Consider the following 22,114-nt stretch of genomic DNA (forward strand, 5'->3'; position numbering starts at 1 on the left):
TGTTCAGCCCCCAGCTGTATTTTGTTGAGAAAGAATAGGGCAACTGTGTACAGCATGTTTCTACACATGAAAAGCAACCATGTGCCTTCAGTGGCTTTTAATTTACAGTACAGAAAAACAACAGCATGAGCCAGTAAAAGTCAGAGGGCACAGCATGAACGTCTCTGTCTGACAAACTGCAGCAGCTCTGAAGCCAGCTTGGCTGCACCTGTGTACATAGGGAAAGCACTTAGAAACCCCCTGCCCCCGTCATACCTCAAAGCAAAGACAATCAAAATGAGTCCCTTTTAAAAATCTGCTGACAAATTTTCCACAAAAATGTGTGTGTCATTTTTCCCTTGGTCAGCCATGATTTTACTCTCTACAAAAGTGGTTTTCAACCTTTTTTCATTTGCAGACCCCTTTTGAAATTTCAAATGGAGGTGCAGACCCCTTTGAATTGTAAGTGTGGGTATTCACATGCTTTTGATTATAGTTATCTTTCACAGACCCCTTAAGTATAGTCTGTGGACACCCAGGAGTCTACAGACCAAAGGTTGAAAACCATTGCTCTACATAATCACTTAGGCTGCTTACAGATGTTTAAAAAAATGGCACTTTAAACTTGGCACACCTGGATCAAGCCCAGCACATGCACAGCAGAGGTATCGGGTTATTTTGACCTGGCTTGCCCAATGTCTGTATAAATCAGGCACTTCACTGGGACTTTTGGTGCTTTTCTCTATTGGTTGATTGAATCAGGTTTAGATAAAAGTGCCAAAAAGCCCCACCAAAGTGCATCATCTATACAGGCACTGTGGAGCTGGGTCAAACTAATGTGCTGTGGTTTTTGTTTTGTTTTTTCATACCTATGAGCAGCCTAAGAAATAGGCTATCTCTAGAGAGCACCCCATAGTAGTGGGTAGGGTATAACTATCCACCCAAGACTTCTTCCTTTCTTTAAGAGGGAAGTCATTTACTACTGGCTACAGCAGCAGAAAGCTGCCTGCCTGCCTGTTGGTGGTAGTTTGGACAGATCGGGCTGCAATAATACCAGTAATGGTTCCTTTATTGCCTTTGCTGAAGCTGTTCAGTGAGGAGGGGATTCTGTTGTTCAAATAATAAAAATAAAGGTGTTGTGCCAAAAGGTATATGTACTTTGGTAGCTGAGAAGTGAGGTGATCCCCACAGCATTTCTGAAGCCACAGCTCCTTGGGGTCCTACTGGTCTACAGAGATTGTTCCAGTTGTCATTCTGGGCCAGGCCAGGTGCAAATCAGCCCAGCTAATCAGATCTTTTCCCTGTCCCTTCCCCCAGCCCCTCCCCAGAGCTACTAAATGAATACAGGACTTTACATTTTGTCACAGGACCCCCATGACAGGAACATGGAATTTGAAGCAAAGTAATAGGCTCTGGCATGACTCCGGGCCCAATCCTCCTCTGACTAAGGTCAATGGGAGTATTTGACATTGACTTTGGGGCAATATTGGACACAAGATTTTACCCATTCTACCTTGTTTTCATGTGGAGAAAAATAGCTTTATACAGGTCTAAATGCATTTGTCCTGAAGTTAATTTTGATAAAACAAGGGAAGCCTCACCAGGAGGCTGTAGTGGTGCACTTAACTGCCTCACTTTATCACTGCAGGAGAGCAAGAGACTGATCTTGTTGTCAGTCTTATCAGTGCAAATGGCAGCAATTCCACAGAAGTCAATTTATCCCCAGTTAGATGAGTGTAAATGGAATTAAACAGGCCAATGGATTTAAGTCCTGCTGTAAATAATCAGCAAAAATAGTGTGTGGGAGGGAGGAAGTAGATACAGCTTGACTTAATGAATATTCCTCTCTCACAAAATTCAACATGGTCATTATCTTTGCAAGCCCAGAAATTTTTTCTGTCCTGTCTCCTGTAGTCCCTTCCTTAACTGCACTTTCTTTTGTACTTGAATCCCTTTCCATCCCTATACATCTTATTGAATTGGTTCGAATAACATCCCAGGTGAAGGTCAAAAGAGAGGTTTATTAGCAAAGCAGTTGCAGGTGAAGTGGGGACAGGACTTGGAATAGCAAGGGTGCTGCAAGAGAAGTCTAAGGTGCATTAACAGAGCTGTAGAGTGGGGGAAAAGGGAGTGGAATAGCAGAAGATGTTGTTAACAACAATTAGGCTGTGTTATCAGTGCTGAGGAGCACACAGAAGGAGTGGAATAGCAGGGGTCCTGAAGGTTGGAGTTGAGATGCATTGGAAATCTATGTGAAGGAACCATGTTTGGTGGCTACCTGCATTACGTTCCAGTTATATTCCCATTTACAGCCAAATAAATCAGGAGTGACTGCAGTGTAGCCGATGGATTACTCCAGATGTAACTGAAATCAGAATCTGGGCTTTCTTCTGTAGGAGCTACTGCTCTCAATCTCCCTCTCACAAGCACCAAATCGATATGTGACTTCTAAAACTATGTTGCAGAATGAAAGTGCCCTGTATAGGATCTGCTACAGGTTTTTTCTGTCTTTCCAGATACCTGTTTAGTTCTAGAAGATTGAATCAAAGGAGGAAAGCGGAAGGGGATTTGATTTCTCTTGGTATAGAATTAATGACATATCCTTGGGTTGATTTTTTTTTTTAATGCTCTTTTTAATTTTAGCAGAATTCTAATAGCAGGGGATTTGTATAGTTATGGAAAACAGTCAGAGATGCAGACAATAGTCCAGGGGTTATAAACAGCCTTTGAAGAAGTAGTTTTTAATCATGGAAGGTCAGGATGCATCTGTTTTCCTCAGTGGTCAACAGAATTCCCCTATTTAATCATAGTTTGCAGAGAAGGAAAATTAGAATAGGTTTTTTTAAATCTCTTGAAGGGATACCACCCCCTCAGAATGACGCATGTTTAACCTCTTGCACCCTGAGAATTTGGAATATAATGAACATCCACTGGACATTGATTCATAGCTGTAGGCCCAAACCTGCTACTGGTCCACACACCTGCACACCCTTCATATGGATAGAAGCCTATCGAAGCCAGTGTAACACTTAAACCACTTCCTTTGTAACAGTAATCCCTAAGTGGAGATCACAGGAGGACAGAAATTACACATAAACTGGTATAAATGACCATAAACAGTTCAAATCTAGAATACAGCAGAAGTTCAGTGCGCATAAATCACTTTCAGAATAGCCAATACAGGTTTAAGATAAACCTGGATTGGATGTAGTATCAGATTTAACTGACTTAGGCTAACCTGGTTTATTGAACTTCTGTCCCATAGCCCCTCCAGATTCAAGTTAACTCACTGTCCTCCAACATCCCAGCATGCTTTGCACCTCTCCCGCAATGCCCCACCCCCTGCAGGATGGGCAAGCTAGCTTTGGCCCAAGCTGTCTGTTCCAGCAAATCAGAGAGGTGTTCTCTGTCATCCCCCGGCCTCTGGCCTGGAGCATTGCAGGCGTGTAGCTGCATTTTTGGAATCAAAAGTGAATGTCTGCTCACTTGTTTATTCGTTCAATCTATGCAGTTTAGACTAACCAGTGAAGACTGAATTGATTCAGCCTCTGGCTTTTTGACTCTCTGTACTTAATCAGAATGTTGACACTCCAAACACTCATTACTCATTACATATGATGCTGTGCCCTTACCTCTCTAAGGAGGTGTAGATGCTATAAATACCATACATGGCTGACACAGATAAATAAGAGGTACATAAACTTTAGGCCCAGTCCTGCTAATTGCTAAGCAGTCTCTGGGCAGGAAAGATACTCAGTGCCTCACGAGAGACACTTAGCATCATGCAGGACTGGGCTCTCTCTGTTTATGAACAAATAAAACCCTGGGTGCTACATTTTGGTGGTTATTTTTTACTGAAAATTGTGCACATCATGACTAATCACATTTTTCAGCAATAGTACAGCTAAGAACACAGGCCCTGACCCTAGCTTAGACTATGGGAGAATACCTTTGTACATTAATAGTTCTCCTAAGTCAGGGTGGCCAACCTGCAGCATAAGAGGCACAAGCAGCAGGGTCAAGCTCTTGTGGCAGATCAGGGAGAGGACAGGAAGCCCAGCAACAGACAGGACAAGAAGCAAATTGGACAGGAAGCACAGGGCTTGGAGCAGAAAGCAGCACAGCAGATCAGGCAGAGGAAGGTGATTAGGGCAGCACTTGGGTAGGCATGCCTGCAAAAAATGTTAGTCCTCACTGTCCAAAAACATTCAAGTTAAAAAAAATCTGGTCCCAAACAGAAGGGGGCAGTGGTGGTCCAGCCAGTTCTTGGTAACAGTCAAAATCAGGCACAAATAGAAATAGTCCTAAAAAGCTTAGGTTAGCTAAGCAGCAGCTGAAATGTATAGTCCTATATAGGAACTACAATCAAATCAGCCCTTAATTGAAGTTTAAAATTCAATTAAATCTTTTATTGCTTTTTAATTTTAATCTTACTGCCTCTCCAGAAAGTCAGTCTGATATGCCTATAGGCAGACAGCTTTATTTCAGCTAGATGCTAAAGAGTTATACTTCTTCAAACTAGGAGCTGGAAGATTTATAATCTCACTAGGCTCACCCCCTTCACTGTCACTACTTATTTAATTAGGCAGCATGAATCCCTCACCACAACATGCCAGGGAGCAAGGTGTACCTGCAGACAAAGGCTGCTTTTAGGTTTCAGGTACTGCATTTGGATTCAGGTGATCTGGGCCCAGCTCCTAGCTGAGAGATCTTAGACAGGTCATTTTGTTTTTCTGTGCCCTGCTGCAGTGCATCTCATCTTCAGAAGCAAGACAGGACTCCTTCCATTCCCCCACCAATTAGCTGTCTTGTTTATACAGTGACCCCAACAAGGAGGCCGTTCTCTACTGTGAACTGCAGGAAGTGCCACAGCTTAAATAAGAAGTTGTATTCTAGCTCCCTAGGCTGAATCATTATACTACCCACCAGGAAGAAAGATAACCCCAAAATTGCCTCTTCCAACCCAATTTCAACTCCCAAATAGGGTGGAGGGGATAGGTCTTGTACTGTAGTTCTGGACAATTCTCGTACTCTTTTCTTGTTTGTTTCCCCATTTTTAAAGATGGGGGAGAATGGCCCTGACCTCAGAGGTGTGCTCTGAGGCTCAATTCATGGGCGTAAGATACCTAGAGCCCTTTGAAAAGAGTATACTATTGAAAGACATGATAACTTTTTCTGTTCACTGTTCCTGAGATAATTATTCATTAAAGGTTCTGCAAGGGAAAAAGCTCTCTCACTGCTGCTTTGTGTGAATACAGCTGCACGGGGTGTAAACACACCCAATTCTTATTGAGTGCCTGCATAGCGACTCTGTTAATTTTTCTTTCTGCATATGTGTAATTATCACATCTACAAAACTCATTAAAATATGTTAATTTCAGGAAGGGAGAAAAAATAGAACTTGTGCTCATGCTGCTGAGTAGAATGAACGGTGCAGCGCAGCCTGCTTAGACCCTCCAAGCACAGCCAGCAAACAGCAAGAATGTCTCTTTGATTATAATAATACATCGATACAAGTGAGAACTGGGTAGAGAAGGGGATTTTGGAGATCCTGGGCTCCATTTCCAGCTCTGCCGTGGCATCTCAGGAAGCGTAGGGGAGTCACACCAGCTCTCTGAGCCTCATTTCCCCTCAGGTGTACAATGGCAATGACAGCGCTCTGCCTTCCTCAGGAAAGGCCTGTGACATTCTGCTCAGTGGTGTTTATCAAACACTTTGTGCTTCTTGAATGAAAGGTGCTAAAGAAGAATCCAGCATCATCATTACCTGCCTTCATCAGTGCTTCACAGCTGAGGAGATGAAAAGACTTTACCAGCGTTAATGAGCTGAATCTCTGAGCATGCTGTGAGGAAGATGAGCATTGCCTTCCTCCATCCCGAGAGAGTGCCTGGATTAGCTGACTCTACCCCACTGTTGCTGTGCTAGGGGTTAAACCAAGCAATTCTGACTTGCAGGCCCTTTCTCTAATAGCTAGGCTCTTCTGCCATGTGTATTTCTCTCCATTTAAAACATGTGTAAGAACTGGGCCAAATACTATTTCACTTTATGCACAAATGGCACACACACAGAGCCACATAACTGCTGGTTTGGGCACTTATGCACCCTTTGTGATTCAGTTGCATGGAAAATAGGATCATCTAGGTATGTGTGTAAGGCCAGGTAAGTTTTGAAATTTGAGTTGAGGGCAGGACCTCCTATGCTATAGCCCAATAGGCAAGTGTCTAGTGCCCTGAGCTACAAAGTAGGGTTCTAGCCCCTCTTTACCCAGAAGAGATTTGAACTGTATCTCAGCAAGGCGCTCTAGCCACAAGGCCACAGGCCTGTCACCCAGGGCCCTTTCCAGTCTATTTCTTGAAGCTGTCCTATTGCCTCCTGAACTTAATGTTCATTGGATAAAACAGCTAACCAACACTGGGAAATTATCTGTCCCACTGAGAGCTGAGGTTTGAAACTGGAATCCAGGGTGCCCTCCCAGCAAGGGCAGCAGCCACTGAATTCACATCCTCTGACTTGTTTTATAGATTTCATACATTTCATAGATGTTAGGGCTGGAAGGGACCTCGAAGATCATCGAGTCCAGCCCCCAGCACCAGGGACAGGAAGTCAGCTAGGGTCAAATGACCCCAGCAAGATAAGCATCCAAGCATTTCTTGAATGAGTCCAGAGTAGGTGCCTGCACCACTTCTGGAGGGAATCTATTCCAGGTCTTGGGGGCTCAGACAGTAAAGACATTTTTTCTTATGTCCAGCCTAAAATGGTCTTGGAGGACTTTATGACCGTTGGTCCTTGTTTTTCCGTGGGGCGCTCTGGTGAACAGACATTCTCCCAGATCCTGATGCACACCCCCAATGTACTTATAGGCTGCCACCACGTCTCCCCTGAGCCTGCATTTTCCAGACTGAAGAGTCCCATGGCTCTCAGCCTCTCTTCATAAGGCCGGTTTTCCTGCTCTCTGATCATACGCGTGGCTCTCCTCTGGACTCTCTCAAGCTTCTCCATATCCTTCTTGAATTGCAGAGCCCAGAATTAGATGCAGTACTCCAGCTGCGGCCTCACCAAGGCCAAGTGCAGCGGGAGGATGACATCCTGAGATTTACCTTCACAAATAACAATACCAATATACACATTGAGGCACTAAAACACATAAACCATATAAACCCCCTTAAAGAATACCCCTAGCTATATAGCCCTTAACATAACAACAACCTCAGAATAGGGAGTGCACTCAGCACCTCCCCGAGGGGTTTCCCCGAAGCCCCTCCCCTTTAGGGCCCTGGGACATGTTCTTCTCTTCTTGGCTACACTCTGTTGCCCAGTGGGCCAGCTTCAAGAGGAGGAGTGGAGTAGGCTCTAGGCAATATTTAACCTGCAGCCTGGTGGTTCAAGCACTTTGCTGGGAAGCAGAAGATTGCAGGTTCCACATCCCCCTCTGGCAGAGCAGGGCCTATAATCTGGTCTTCAATGCTGGAGCCAAGTCTCCTGTCCCTTAGGGTTAACCTCTTCTTCCTCCTGCATTTGGGAGCTGTGCACACTAGGTAACTCTTTTTTGTCACAGGGTATATAACAGGATTGCAAACCATGTGCAAGTGCCAAAAACTGCAGTAATGCAGCAGGATACATGCCACTTAGGTGCATATAATGAAATAGGATTTAGCCCTCAGTTTCTCTACCACTCAGGCTCTAGTGCTGCATTTGCAGGCATCGTACGTGTGCCTGGCCACAGCATAGCCTGTTCCACATGCTCAGTACATGCCTGTACACGTAGGTGTCCACACTGGAGGAGTAACACAGAATCACTACCTGTGTATAAGTGCCCAAAATGGCACTTACACAGCTGAAAAAGCTGCCATTTAGAAGCATGAAGGGAAATAGAATTCAGTCCTAAAACCAGCTCAGGGTGAGGCTTCGAGAAGAGAGAGTGACCAGCCCAACTGAGAACGAGGGAAGGATCTCATGCTGCTGTCGGGAAACCCTGTTGGTTTTCATTTAAAGAAGCGTTAATAATCACTTTAACCACAGATGTGGCCCTTTGGATGCAGAGAGGTCCTACCTTACCCTTCTTCCCATCCAAAAATATTTTAACAGGGTCAGGGATCTATGAATTGACTTGATCACCAAACCCTGTGGGGACCCTCTTCTCCTACAGCAGAATACAGGTTTGTCCATTTGTTCACCTGGACTGGATCAGCTCTCCTGGAGGGAGTAGTGGGGAATGAATCAAGCCGCAGAGTCTGAAATAGAAATTGGAACCTTTTCTTCCCCCTTTTACTTCTGCAGTAAGTGTGTGCATGTGTGTGTTAATAGGGGAGAGTGGGGAGGAAGTGGGAAGCCTACTTGCAAAATTCTTTAAAAACTCCTATTAAATAGACTTACAAAATATTATCTTTTAAGGCATCTGGTTCTACAGGACTAATTCCTGTACAGGTGCAGCATGTGCTGAATGTTTAACTCTCATTCATAACCAATTGGGGCTTGCATCTGAGGCCCAGTAATTACAAAACCGGGATTATCCCACAGTGCTCAAGTCATGTGGCAATTAGAGCTTGGACTTGGACCACAAAGCCTTCTCTGCTTGGTACTGGAGAAAGCCAACTTACTCGGCATGGGGACAGCCCAACATGGGCACTTATCAGCAAGCAAATTGTTGTGACTATGTCTGAAAATGCATGCATCTTCCCTTTTCAACACCAACTGCTCCCTCATGTGGGATCACCGTAAGATTGGATTTGGCACCTGGAAAATCACTTTGTTTTATGAACTGCATTCAAGGCTATGGCAAAGCTGCTCCATGACACCAGTGGCAAACACTACTTGACAAGGTCACACGGTAAGTAATTCAGCACCAGCACACACACATCTCTGAACTCTCAGGCCAATTCACCAATATCAGGCCAGGGTACAATGCATTGCTCTATGCCAGAGCATATCCTGAGTGAACCTAACATGCTTCATATAAGGGACCAAAGAGTCATCCTGTGCTAGCAACCAGTGAGCATGAGCGTAGAAGTAATGAGCTGTAGGCATGCATCTTGATAGCCAGCAGAGTGAAATTAATGGTTTTGGGGAGCAATGACTCTTGTTTTTTTTGTCTGGATTATTCAGTGTCTCATTCTAGGTGGTACCACCTTAAGATCTGGTGGCAGGTATCTACTCCCTGGCACTGCTTTGGAAATACACCCCACCCCTTAGCAAACCCTCTGTAAACTCAAAGTGAATCCAGATGCAGTTTATATAAAATAATAAAGCTACAGGGCTCCCCAGGATAATTTGCTCTTTAATGGGTGAATCTACATGTAACTAATTAGCTACTCAGTAAAGCATCACAGTCTACACATGCACCTATATTAGGCCACAGTAAATAATTAACTCCACCATAAGATAATATTATTGAGGACAGTACTATCTTATGGTGGATTAAGTGCAATGAAATGCATGTGAAGACACTAGGTGCTAAAGTGCAAGGGGGTGGTTCTGCACCCTCTTGCCCCAGCCAGCCCCTCCATTGCTGCTGCCTAGGGCTGACTCCTGAGCCTGCTGCCAGCCCAGGGCTGCTCTGCCTCGGCTCAAAGTGCTGCTGTCCCAGGTGCATGTGTAGATGCTGCTCCTGGAAGCAGTTGACTCTGCTGAAACAGCTCTGGAATTTACTGAGTCACCTTAATTTCATGTGCAGATGCACCCAAGGACACCTTTCAGATGAGAATTTCTAGGCATTTTCCAAGTGAAGCTTCCCCATGCCTTTACAATTGGGAAGGTGGCGGAAAGGACTAGAGAGAGTCAAGGTAAGAGCTTCAGTTGGCTCAAAGCAAACTCACTCTGTTTATTCAAGTGAATAAAGAGAAGATCCAGGCCTCAGTGAATTTCCCAGAGTCACATGGTGACAGCACGAGGAAAAAGAAGCCAAGAGGCCTGGTTCCCAATGTCCTGCTCTAACCACTGCCCAGTTCTTTCTTTGATTTGCCAAGTGCTGTGTAATGAATGTCATTCTTCCAGCCAAGAAGGATACTTTCTGGACTCCAATTGATCTCTTTCATCAACTGAAAGGGTCACAGCACAGTGACTCCATGTACTTTCTCCCTGATCCCTGTGGGGCTTCAATACTGGCACCAGGCTGCCAAGGAAACATGAAACTAGAATACAAGCCAGCTGTCAATCTGGGTGTGCCAGAACACTGATCCCCATGCTCCGTAACTTAGCCTATCTTCAACTTTCAGGTAGCATAGCCCTTTGGAAAATCTGCACACCCCTTGGAGAAGATGCAGCTGCGTCCACTAGAGCTGCGACTGTGTAGTACTGCTGTTCTAACCCCTTGTTTTCAATTGCTCAGTTTCTAGTCTTTGACCTAGATTAAACTCCCCTTGTGTCAATGGTAAGGCTTCCTTTGACTTCAGAGAGTGCTAAATAGGCCCTTGCTCTGCACCTGAAGGTGAATTTTATTTACATGTGTGTTGTTAGGTGGGGGAGTTCTGCACCGGGTTTCTTCAAGGTCTGCATTTATGGAAAGCTCCTGACTGCAGGAGAGCTGTGCTTTGTGACCCATGAGAGCCCCATGGCTGGGGAAGATGCAGTAATACACATACAGCCTGCAGAGTGCTATATACAGTATTTGGTTTTTCCCAGGTAGTTTTCCTGTGTGTCATCTAAGAAAGAGGAATATGATTTAGAGTCTGATTCTCATTCACACACTGAGGATCCTTTCATCTGCTCTGTCTTTAAAATGAGTAAAATAGCCCCTGAGAGCATGAGGTCTTGGCTCAGTGAATATCTCTCATGAGTATCTAGACCATCCCTGATATAAGCATGGCTGGAGTGAACTCCACTGGAGCTAGCCTCTGTTTTCCACAGTTGACAGGAAGGAGAGCACACACGACAGCAGCTGTGAGACTGCTTTAACTTGTGGGACTGGGCAGACTCCCACAAAGCACCAGAACAAGGTGCACAGTTGTTTCTTAAAAGCCATGTGTTTCTCATCCTTCATCCAACCTGCAAACAAGGGAGGGAGTAACTGAGAACTGGACCATTGTAACTGGAGTGCTGCCCTGTATACGATGTACAAAGCCAAGCCAGTTGCACCTGGCACTCAGTCAATGGCATGAAACTACATTAAAAGGAAAGTGATTAAATTGCTACTGTTTCAAAGGCAGCTGGTTCTGTGCCATGCCTTAATGCAAGAGGTCCTTTTTGTATATGTCCTGCACAGCCAGGTAAAGAGATGGCATGCCTATTGGGGCTCTGTTTGAACTGCACCCTCTTCAGTTGTGTGGATTTTGTGTTATTGCAGTCTGCCTGGCATGAGGAGCTAAATTTGAGTGGGCAAATCAGACGTGCACTACTAACTAGGGGTGGAGAATAACACAGTTGTCTGGGTCTGGCAGCATCATTAGAAGCCCTGTGGTTTTGAAATTTGTTCCTTTATTGCTTCCTTATTGCCCAGAGAGTCAAAATAATTATTTATGCTTACATAGGAATAAATCAGGGAGCCGGAAGATGTCTGCTTTCTGATTAATATAGGAACTGAGTCCGCTGGCAGGCAAAGCTGGCTTTTGTTTCTAACAATGCCCAGGCTGCATTAGCTCAGAGTTGGTACACAGGAAAGATTTTTCTGGGGTCATGGAGGGTGAATGTGTACATTATTTACACACATGATATCTCCATATCACACTCCTTTTTAACTCATTGACAGCCCTAGAGCAGAGTGAATACATTTGGGAGCCTTAAAGCAGGTATCCTGAAGGGAGCATGGACTCTGCCACAGGAGGCTAACCTGCCTATTCAGCAAAGGGACGGGAAGGTGAAATGAAGGGCAATGAAGAACAGAAGCCCTGAAAAAGCAGGTCACTGTGCCTGGGTGAGATCACTCTTCCTTGGGCTGGTGCTCAGGTCTACCCCTGGGCACTGGCATGCAGGGCCAGGGCTTTAGCCAGGCACAGCAGTACATAGTTAAACAACAACTGCTACTGCTGCAAGCTGCCATCAGCTGGGTGATGATGCAGAGATTGGAGCTAGCACCCAGACAAGTTGATCAGGGCTCTTGTTCTCCTTGCACACTCCCTGCTGTGCTCCAAAGGCTGTTATGTTATCATGGGATGGACACATCCTTGACAGAGAGTTTAAAATGAATTTAGTCTTGGTGAAAGGTGCTGTATTAGGTACATCCCTAAAGACTGGGGGCCTCTGGACATCGCAAGAAGGGACACAGAGCAACACAGCTAGGAGCAGCAGAGGAAGCCCTGCTTAGGGACCTTAAGGAAACAAGCCAGTGCATGAAGGGACTGCCACCTTGTCAGCTTTGTACTCCGGGCACCAGTATGCCAGGATCTGGTTTGCTTGCCTGTCAGTCTCTGAGTGAAGTTGGTTTGGAAGGGACACTACTTTTCCTGTACTGTGCTGCTGCAGCTGTGGATGCATTCAAGTTGATGGGCACTGTAGGCCTGACATTCCCGCTTGATTTCAAGTGCCATGCTGGTGTGAGTCTGAAGAAATACCATGGAAATGTAGGCCTTGTGGGTGGCAAAAGGGCTCTTGTAAAACTTAGCTCCCTCCTTCCCCTTATTCCCTTTCTGAACTTGTTCCTCACTCTTCTCCACCTTGGGCACTTAATGGCCTCCGTTACAACATTATCCAAGCAGCTCCCAATTCTTACAAAGTTTTGCCTCAGAGACCCCTGTGAAATGGGGCAAAGCAGTTTCCCCCCATTGAACAGCTGGAAACTGAGGTGAAGAGGTTGAGTGAACTGCCCAACATAACACAGGAAATCTGTGATGAGCAGGGACTTAAACACAGGTGGTCCTAGGCTAGGCCTTAACCACTGGACTGCCCATCCTCTGTGTCATGCTGCTGATAAAGGGAGTCGTGACAAGGCTCTGAGCACCTCCTCCATTCCCAGGTAGATTGTTTGGATGCTTGGCTTTGGCTTTTTGCCTTTTCTCCACCACCCAGATACAGGCAGGGATCTTAAGTTGTGTTTTGTGATCAGGCAAAGGGATACAAAAGGGAGATGAGCCTAGGGGAGGGTGCTCAGTGAAGCACACATACACACATACATACAGACACATAAATCTAGCAAGGCTGATTCTTGCTGAGATGTGTTCCAGGGCTGTTAAAGTTTAGGGTGAAGTTACACATTATACTTAGACCATACAGGGGCACTTAAAATGTGAGTGTCCACATGTTACACCTTATTAATTTGTGCTAAGTGCTCTTGGAGCATCTCAAAGTTACACCACTTCAAGCAAGAGTTAACTCTGGGCTGTGCTACGGAGCTCATGTTAGGGTAACTTCAGTCTTCTCCACAAAGATACAATGAGCAATTTGCAGCCCTCCAGCACACAGGATACACCAATCCCAGCCCACCACCCTCTTCCTCCAAAAGCAGGGATACAGCCCAAGTGCCTTGGCTTCTAGCTACACCCTCTAGCGTCAAGTCAGAGCTGTGCAGGCAAGAAACAGTACTAACCCTTAATGCGGGGGAGGGGAGCAAATTACGGCCCACAGGTCAGATCCTGCCTGTGAGGCCAATCTATCCAGCCCGCGGGGCCCCTAAAAAATTTAGAACATTAATACTTATCTGCCCTTGGTTCCTGTCAAAAATGACAGGAACTAAGGGCAGTAGGACCCAGGGGAAGCCCAGTGAGCTCCCACAACAGCAGGGCCCACCTGGCCCTGCCCCCCAGCCCACAGCCCCAGCCAGGGCTTCTATCCTGTGTTTGCCACCGCTGCCTCTGGACTGCCCAGCGCACAAGCTCCAGGTGGGCAGCAGCAGCAAACAGTACCTGGGGTGGCAAGCAGGGGGGCCACAGTGGCTGTTGCTGCATGCAGCCCCGACAGGAGAGCTCAGAGCCGGCATGGGGACCAGGCTGGCAGTGTGGGTGGGTTACAAGCTGGTGCTGAGTACAGGGGAAAAGTGGCCCCTTGCCCATCCCATGGCCGGCGCCCCACACTGTAGCCACTTGCAGCCTGCATAGGGCTGCCTGTGCCTGCTCAAGACAGCCTCATGTGGGCTGTGAGCAACTGCAACAGGGAGCATGGACCATGGGGCAGGTGAAGGGCTGCTTTTCCCTGCTCTCAGCACCAGCTTCTTCCCTGCCAGTGAGCAGGGGGTCAGGGCTGTGCACTGCCCCCTGCCTGTACCACAGGGCTGGGGGGCACTGGGAGTGAGCAGGTGTGGGAGCCGGTGGGAGCACAGGGCTTGCACTGGTGTCCCAGGGCCAGTGCCGGTGGGGCCCAGAGCAGGGTAGCAGGAGCGCGGGGTCCCGGCTGGCAGGGGCTCTATGGAGCTTGGCCAGCTCCTTCCTCTCCCTGCTGGTGCAACCCAGCCCGGCTCCACAGACCCCTACCAGCCTGCGCCCTGCTCTGGACCTCACCAGTGCTGGCCCTGGACATTGTTCCCAAGATGGTGACCAAGGGGAGGGCACCTGTCAAGGGGCAGAGCTACCCATGCAGCTCTCAACAGCCTGCCAAAACTGGGTAAGTGGCCCTCTGCCTGAAATAATTGCCCGCCCCTGCCTTAATGAGCGACTGCTCACAGCACATTCTAACTTAACACCTCATGATGTTCCACAGATCGAGTATGGCTTAAGTGAAACATGGTCTTAGACAACGGGGAGCACAATTGCTGCGCTGCACCAGGGTGGACCCAACTCTCCAGGCTCACCTGACTGGCATGCCTAGCATGCGTGTACCTTTGATTGGGGTAGGATGCTACTAACTGTCAACCCCAGGTGCTGTCTGTGTTGTTTACATGCAGGATGGCCTTACGTTAACAGAGCTGAGTTTGTTGCAAGTCTGTGAAAGCTGCCTTCCCTTTCTCCTGCAGGGGATTACACATACCACAGTGCCTCTACTCCTTTTACATAACAGGCTTTATCTCTGTCGCCTGTAATAGAAAACAAGGAAATATGATTAAAGCCCTTACACAAGGGACCTTTGTTCTCTCTGTTTATTAGCCTTCAGAAAAGCCATTAGTTTAATGTCTGTGTGGAGAGATCCCATTGCTGCCTTCACACCTTTTAACCTTCCCTGGAGAACTTGGATAAAAGACCCAGGCTCCCATCTCTTATCACATCACCATCATTTGGGACAAACACAATAGGGACTGCAGAGAGATGTTGTTTGAATGAGGACAGGCATGAAGACAGTTTAGTTGTGCAAACAGTAGCAGTGAGATGCCCAATAGAGAGCCTTGGCAATAGAGGCAGTGTGTTGGAAGATGACAGGCAGCTTTATAATGAAAGGGGACCCCTGCAAGGGACTAGGGGGAACTTGCACTGTATTTTCCAAGGTTTTCAATCCTTCTTTGAGGAAGGAACATTCTTCTGAGAAGCAGCCAGATTGCAGGAGCCAATTCCAGATCAACAGAGATCAGCAAGCCTTGTACCTATACGCAGTGATAGGTCCTGTTCTGAACCTAAAGAGCACCAATAGAGCTGGTGATACAGAGAATGAAAATAATTTGTCTAGAGACCCATAGAAATGAGACAGAATGAGAACACAAAACTCCTGGTTCCTCACTCCAACCACTACCAAATAGCACATGCCATCTCCCAACAGGCAGGAGTTTTCAAAAATAAGACATTTCTTATAGATGTGTAAGTGTTCACACAGCCAGGGGCAGACCGGGGGGGGGGGGGGGGGGGGTGCAGTGGTGCAGTTGCACCCCACTTTGATTCCTGCTTCATTCAAACATTAAAACCATCTGCCTGGGAAAGGCAGCAGCATTTCTATTCAGGAAGTGTTGAAAGAGTCGACGGACTTCTTGATTCATTATTCTCTCCCCGATTCCTGCTAATCTCTCTCCATTCCATCAGTGTTAAAGACCTTTTTAATGGTTTTAACCCACGATTCAAACTATACTTTCTTCTGTAATTTTGCTGTCTGTTAGCCATCCTGGTAATGTCTCTCTCCTGTTTCAAAGCCCTGCAGACTACTTTTAGCTCTAGCTAAAAACCTGAATTTAGGATATTGTAATATTAACTTGGGTGTAGAAATGACTGACACTGAAGCATGGTACTATCAAGAAAGACACTCAAGAAGGCTAGGTTTTTGTTTTGTGAATCTGAATAAGAGATGCATATTTAACTATAATGACTACAGGACTAATGACACAATATCTTGTGACTGTTTTAACTATTTTTGCCATGTTTCTTGTGTTTTTTTAAAGCTTTAGACAAAATCCAGAAAATAAGAACACATTAGCAGTGACTGAAGGCAATGCTTTTGATGGCCTGTGTCAAATGAACTAGTGATCATGGATTGTTTCCTAAAAGAAACCACTAATTATATTGATTTTTGCTTTAATCCAAAGTGGAATTATATGCTGCTAGCCTCCTAGCATATCACTAAAGCTTCTAGTTTCTCTTTAACTAGAGAAAAACATGTGTTGTGTTATAAGTGATGATGCAGCATACCAGCTGCACCCCCTTTTTTAAATATCTTGGATCCACCCATGCACACCGCTAGTGAGTATGCACACAGCTAGTGAATAAGCCACACTTTGGCCAAGCGGGTATGTGGCTCCAGTGTCTAACACCCAGGTCAAGGTGGTATTTCTAGGTATAATTTCAGGATTTATACTCACCCCAGGGCAGGCACACACAAAGCCATGATTCTACCCCTGTCTTTTAGGAAACAATCCATGATCACTAGTGCATTTGATATAGGCCATCAAATAGCATTGTCTTAAATCACTGCTAATCTGAGCTAGATTCAGACTAACTGAATGAAAAGCTCCACATTGCCTTCCCAGTGCTCTTAACGAACCCTCTGCTTCATTCTCATTACTGAGTCACCTAATTACTTTCTCAGAGCAGCATTCACTTGAGCAGCACTGATTTTGTCCTTGCTTTCCAAGTGGAAACTAGTAAAACAATAACTCTACCTAGTAATCCATCAAAGAGTAACATAGCCAGAACTGCAAGCCGGAATTGTCAAGCCTCCTAGTTCCTGTTGCTAAAAAAACTCAAAGGCCCCTGCAATGACATGTATCACAGAATGGTCCTGAATACACATAAAATATTATCCCTTAGCTAGAGAATACTAAACATAAAGTTAAGTGCATTCCTGGGAACACCAGGGAAAAGCAGTGAGAAGAATTCAGGCACATACTGCAATCTAAGCTGATGTCAGGCACTATTCTAAATTTTCCCTTGCTGCAAAAACAGAGTATCCTAAGACAGAACATCCATTTTGTTGAACCAAAATCAGCAGTAGCATTGTTCTCTCTAAATCTTCACAGTGAATTTAATTTAAAAAAAATCAAGGAAAGGAAGGAGGGGGATTCAAGAAAAGTTACAATAGAAATACATTGTGAGCTAGAGAAACGGACAAGAGAGTAGGAATTATTTGTGCCTACTAGCAGCCAATTAGATCTACACTATTTTGCTAAGGTTTTCTAAGGCATCTGAAGGAGGTAAACATCCAATTTCTCAATATTTTTAACAGGAACGGGGTCCTTAAATCCTTTAGCATGCTTTTAGTATATATGCATCAGTGGATTGTAACCTCAGATATAGGAAAGTTGTAAGAAGGAACAACAATCACCTACCTCCAAGTGGCACAGCCCAGAGGTAAAGGTATGGAAAGAGATCAGGCATTGAACTCCTTCCCCAGCTGCGGCTGTCAGCAAAGCAGTGACTGAAGGGAGTCTCCACCAACTTTTTATGCTTCACTGTAGGGAAAAAGAGAATTACATTGAAACCTACCTCCCACTTCCTTGCGCTCTAGATTAAAGCTACTCATCCAACCAAAACCACATGTGGTGCCGTTCAGCCTGCCCTCCTTCCATTGTGCAGAGTCAGAGGGGTATGATGCCCTCTCTGGAGCTGTCTCAAAGACCCACATTTGCTTGGGTGGAGCAGACTCAGCAAAATCATGGTCACTTATGATGCCATGTTGCTAAACCTGAAGGTCAACAGTATGTATAACTTGGGGTCAGGCTACTATGCAAGATTTATTGTGTTACTCCCCAGCCTTTCTCTGAATGTCCACATTCTCCAAATACATAGTGGGCAAGTGTAGTGATCACAGGACCTGAGACAAAGCCCTCTGAAGTCAACAGGAGTCTTTCATTGGCTTCAATACACTTCAGACCAACACATGCTCTTCTTCCCAGCTTTCTCCCCTTCCCCCAGACATTCCCCCTGCTCTTATAGCTGTGGCCTCTACATTGTTCTGCCACGTCACCTCACTCATGAAATGTAACTGCATGGTGCAAAAAAGCTGTTCAGTCTTTGAGATATGTTCAGTTATTGGCCTGGTGCTGGCAACAAAAAAGCTGGTCAATGCTAGCTGCGATGCAGAAAATGATATGCTAGGAACAGGAGGGAAAACCCACTATCTCCTTTGCCAAATGTCCCTGTAAAAATGTGGGTGCAAAAGGTTGTGGGGACAGGATTTGCCAAGTAAGGATTTTCTACTCTGATGGAAAAGAATTTGCCTAGGCTCTAGGAAAACACAGGAGTAGGAGACAGGACCTGTGATCTGGGTACTAGAGTCGTCTACACTCTCAGGAGAGGGGGAGATAGCTCTGTGAAAGCCAATGGAGCTGTGCAGGTTCATACCTGTTGAGGTTTGGGATTCCTCTTCTGGAAAACTAGAACAGTTGGAGCTGATTGGAGAATGGCAAGAATACAGTGTGGAGAAGTTTGACATTTTCAGATGTATTCAAAGGAGAAAAACAAAAAGAAAACAATCTGCTCTTTCTTTCCCTTTTTTTGTTGTTGTTCCTTTCCTCCTCTTTTTTCCCTTTTTCTATTTTAAAATGGAGAGAAAAAGAGATAAAAATAATAACGGGAAACCATACAAATGTTTGCTTTTTAGTGGGGTGGGGTTCTTGTATCACAAGATTGAAAAATCAAAAAGGAATTGACTGTGCCCCTAGAAAATGTTTGTTTTCATAAAAGACTCTTTCAAGTTTTGAATGCCGGCTCTTACGACAGTATGTGCTGATCTCACTGGCAGGGAGTCTTTGAGGTTGACTTCACTAATGCTAGTAAAGTGTTCTGCGATCCTCATTAGTTTCCTGAACATATATAGCATAGAGCAGACCAAAGCCATGCCCCATAGTAGACACTGACTCAGGTTTGCCCAAAGAGTCTCCAGCATGGCACAGTGCCAGCAACTAATTAGCTTCCTACCAAGAAAGCTGACTGAGGCTTTTAACCAGGCTAGAGTTCCTGGGATACTACATCAGTAGACAGCTTCCTCAAGGCCCATTTCTGGTGATAACATACCTCCTCCAGAAAGGGGAGAAGAACAGTTTTCATGTGCATTCATCCCCTATCTGAACAAAGGGTGTATTAGCGCTACTCTAAGCCACAAGTCTGTGGTGAGGATAAATACTGCAACGTGCAAAGCTGGAACTGTGATGGGTGGTAATGTAAGCACTTCATCTGCTAGGATGTGCATTTCCTGCCCAGGCAGTCATAATATGGGCTGTCATATAGAAAAAAATCCATCCGTTTACTTGAGGTAAATATTTCTTTGCCCCTACCTCTAGCCTCTCATAGATACTGTGGACATCCCATTTCCAGAGCTGGTAACAGATGCCAGCTGATTTTGAGCTCAGCAGAGCATTCCGATCAAAGGAGGAGTATAATCTCTTCAGTTTATCATGTCTCTTCCAGTGACCACCTAGCTGCATTCAGAAACCTGCTGACAACTTATATGAAACTAGAGACTTTACAGTGTTACTCTGTTGACATTTATCTTTTTACAAGCAGCAAGAAATCATATGAAGCAAGTCCAGATCCAGTTAAGCTGCAGACATTTTCGGCAGTTCCTCTGTCCCTGCACTCAGCACTATTTTGGGCTGTACGGAGCACGACTCACCCTTGGAATTCCCTCGGAGGGAACAGACAGCTGCTGCACAACACTTTCTTGCCCAAGCATCCTCTTTCCTCATTGTCCTTATTTTTTTTTTATTTGCATGAATCTTGCCTAGAGCAAGAGATGCAGGATGGAAGCCCCATTGTGCTAGCTGGTGTACATACATGTAAATAAAGACTGGTCTTGCCCCAAAAAACTTACATTTATTACTAGGGACGTTGTCTGCTTTTCACCCAGGCTGCTCCTGCTGCATATTCCTGTGCTCTGTCTGGGATGCCAAGACTGCCCTGGGATTGAAAATGCCTTCCCTGGGCTTTCCAGTAGGAAATAAACAGTAGATGAGCCCTCAGTGGCAGATATTCTTTTTTCCCTATGTTGGTCTCTGACCTGGGGAGTTAGTGAGAAAGAAATACACATGGTTGTTACAAGGGGCAGCATTAGGGGCACATACAGACATTACACTTAGAACGATCTAAGTGAACACAGATCAATCTAAACCCATAACCATATAGAAATTTGCACCTAGACCAGTTTAAAATTGGTGCAAGCAGTTTAAGATAGATTTGGTTTGCGAGTTACACCCAGTTCAGATCAATACAGGTTAGACCAATGCACTGAACTTCTGTACTGTTTCTAGGGCCCTGGATTCTGCTCATCAGAATAAAGGTTTTTCAAGGCAGGAGCTATGTAGGGAGTGCTGAGTACAAAGGGGCTTGAGGCTTAAAGCATACAGGAATACTGCCAGCAATACAAGGACTAAATTATTTCTCAACAGATGGTTTTCAGTGGGGCTCTGGCACCTCTCTCAAGTATAACAGTGCTTTGTTCTGCAACTTCAAAACCCTACAACTTCTGAACAGGTGCAGAGGTAAGCAGATTGGTTGGAATATATGACCTCATGAGCATAACACATCTAGCTTATTGGACAGAAAGGAAGAGGTTAATTCAGGGCAGAGTTGTTTGCGTACAGTGAAGGAGATCCTAGATTTCTGCCTCTGCTGTCATACGCTCTACTTGCCATGTCCATAATCTCACAGCCTGATCTCAGCCCTCGCTCCTCTTTTGTGAGTACTATATTTAGCATCAAATGTGTCTGCTAGCATAATTGTGGCTATGAAGTGTGCAGCCTCCTTATCTGCCCACACCAGGCATAGAAGAGCAGCTGGGAGGACTGCAGGCTGCCTTGCTGGCACCAGTTCTCTTAGTGATAGAAGAAGAAAGGGAAAGAGGAGGCAAATCAGAAATCATCTGAGAAGATGCAGCACATACACAGAGCCACACAACGTTTTAGAATTCCTCCTGATGCCTCTGTGTATTCCTTGCATACCACATGCCCACCCAGCCCCTTCAAGTGAGTTTGGACAGCCAGTTACACACTCCCCCCCACAAACAGGTGCAGTTCCTTACCTACATGCTTAGCTGAGTGTGCAGAACAGAAGGGAGTGGATTCAGATGCATTGCACAGAGGTGGGTAGGACAGCTGGGAGAGAGGACAGAGAGGTGGGTGCCTCAGAGGGGAGTGGGAGAATGGGCACAGTGTGGTGGGTGTTCCACGAGAGGGAGATATAGCAAAGAAGAGTGGGAGCATGGCTGAGTGAAGCCAAAGGACATGAGCATAGTAAATGAACAGTGCAAAGAGATACTGACTCAGCAGAACAGGCTTGTAGAGTAGGAAAGCAAAGCTCGGTTCTTCCAGTGTCATGTTTTGCCTTAGGTCTTTATTTCCCAGAGCCAATAATCATTAGCCTATTAAAGATACTCATTTAAACAGCCCTCACATAATCCATAACACCCAGTTGTATGGGAAAAAGCCTCCCCCACTCTTCCTTGTCTTAGTGGAATCAAAGGCAGTGACACAAACAAATAAGATTTAGCCAGGCCAGGAAAGACTGGCTGGCTCTACTGTGCCCAGACTAGACTCAGTGGTCATATTCTCTGCTTTGATGACACAACTACATCCCAGAAGCAGCTGCAGGTATCTGGAGAGAGCTGATTCTGCTTTCCTCTCACAGATGGCCTAATTGCAATATGGTAAGTGTGGGGAGAAAGCAACGGGAACCTGGAAGCAATTCTAGCTTCACAAGTGCTGATTTTAAAACTGGTTTCTCAGGCATAGGTAGAGAATGCCATCAGAAAAATGCATGATTTTTTGCACAGGGCTGCATTGCCACAGGACCTGAGAGTCATTGTCTGATTTTGCCCTGCTTAAAGGAATATGCATTGCATTGCATTACACCACTGGGATGCAGTGGAATCCCTGATCTGGAAGGATAGGATCACCAGGTGCATGTTATCCCTGTTCACCATATCGAGC

At 45.6% G+C, this 22,114-nt stretch overlaps 1 protein-coding gene across 4 annotated transcripts in view; it reads right to left on the minus strand.

The window, feature by feature from the left end:
• The window catches only part of LOC106737838 (aquaporin-8), a 50,212-nt gene extending 28,857 nt beyond the window's left edge, over positions 1 to 21,355 (minus strand). For 2 of the 4 annotated variants that reach the window (XM_059732199.1, XM_014595648.3), the window contains exons 1-3: positions 21,208 to 21,354; positions 20,002 to 20,187; positions 17,519 to 17,641 (exon numbers count right to left, since the gene is read on the minus strand). The gene's annotated coding sequence lies outside the window, so the exon portion shown is untranslated. Of the gene's footprint in view, positions 1 to 17,518; positions 17,642 to 18,533; positions 18,684 to 20,001; positions 20,188 to 21,207 lie in introns of those variants that run through there. The other 2 variants (XM_059732198.1, XM_059732197.1) reach the window with 2 other exon arrangements.
• Positions 21,356 to 22,114: the final 759 nt, after the last annotated feature.

The sequence above is a fragment of the Alligator mississippiensis genome, chromosome 8 (assembly GCF_030867095.1).
Source record: "Alligator mississippiensis isolate rAllMis1 chromosome 8, rAllMis1, whole genome shotgun sequence".
Taxonomy (NCBI): Eukaryota; Metazoa; Chordata; order Crocodylia; family Alligatoridae; genus Alligator; species Alligator mississippiensis.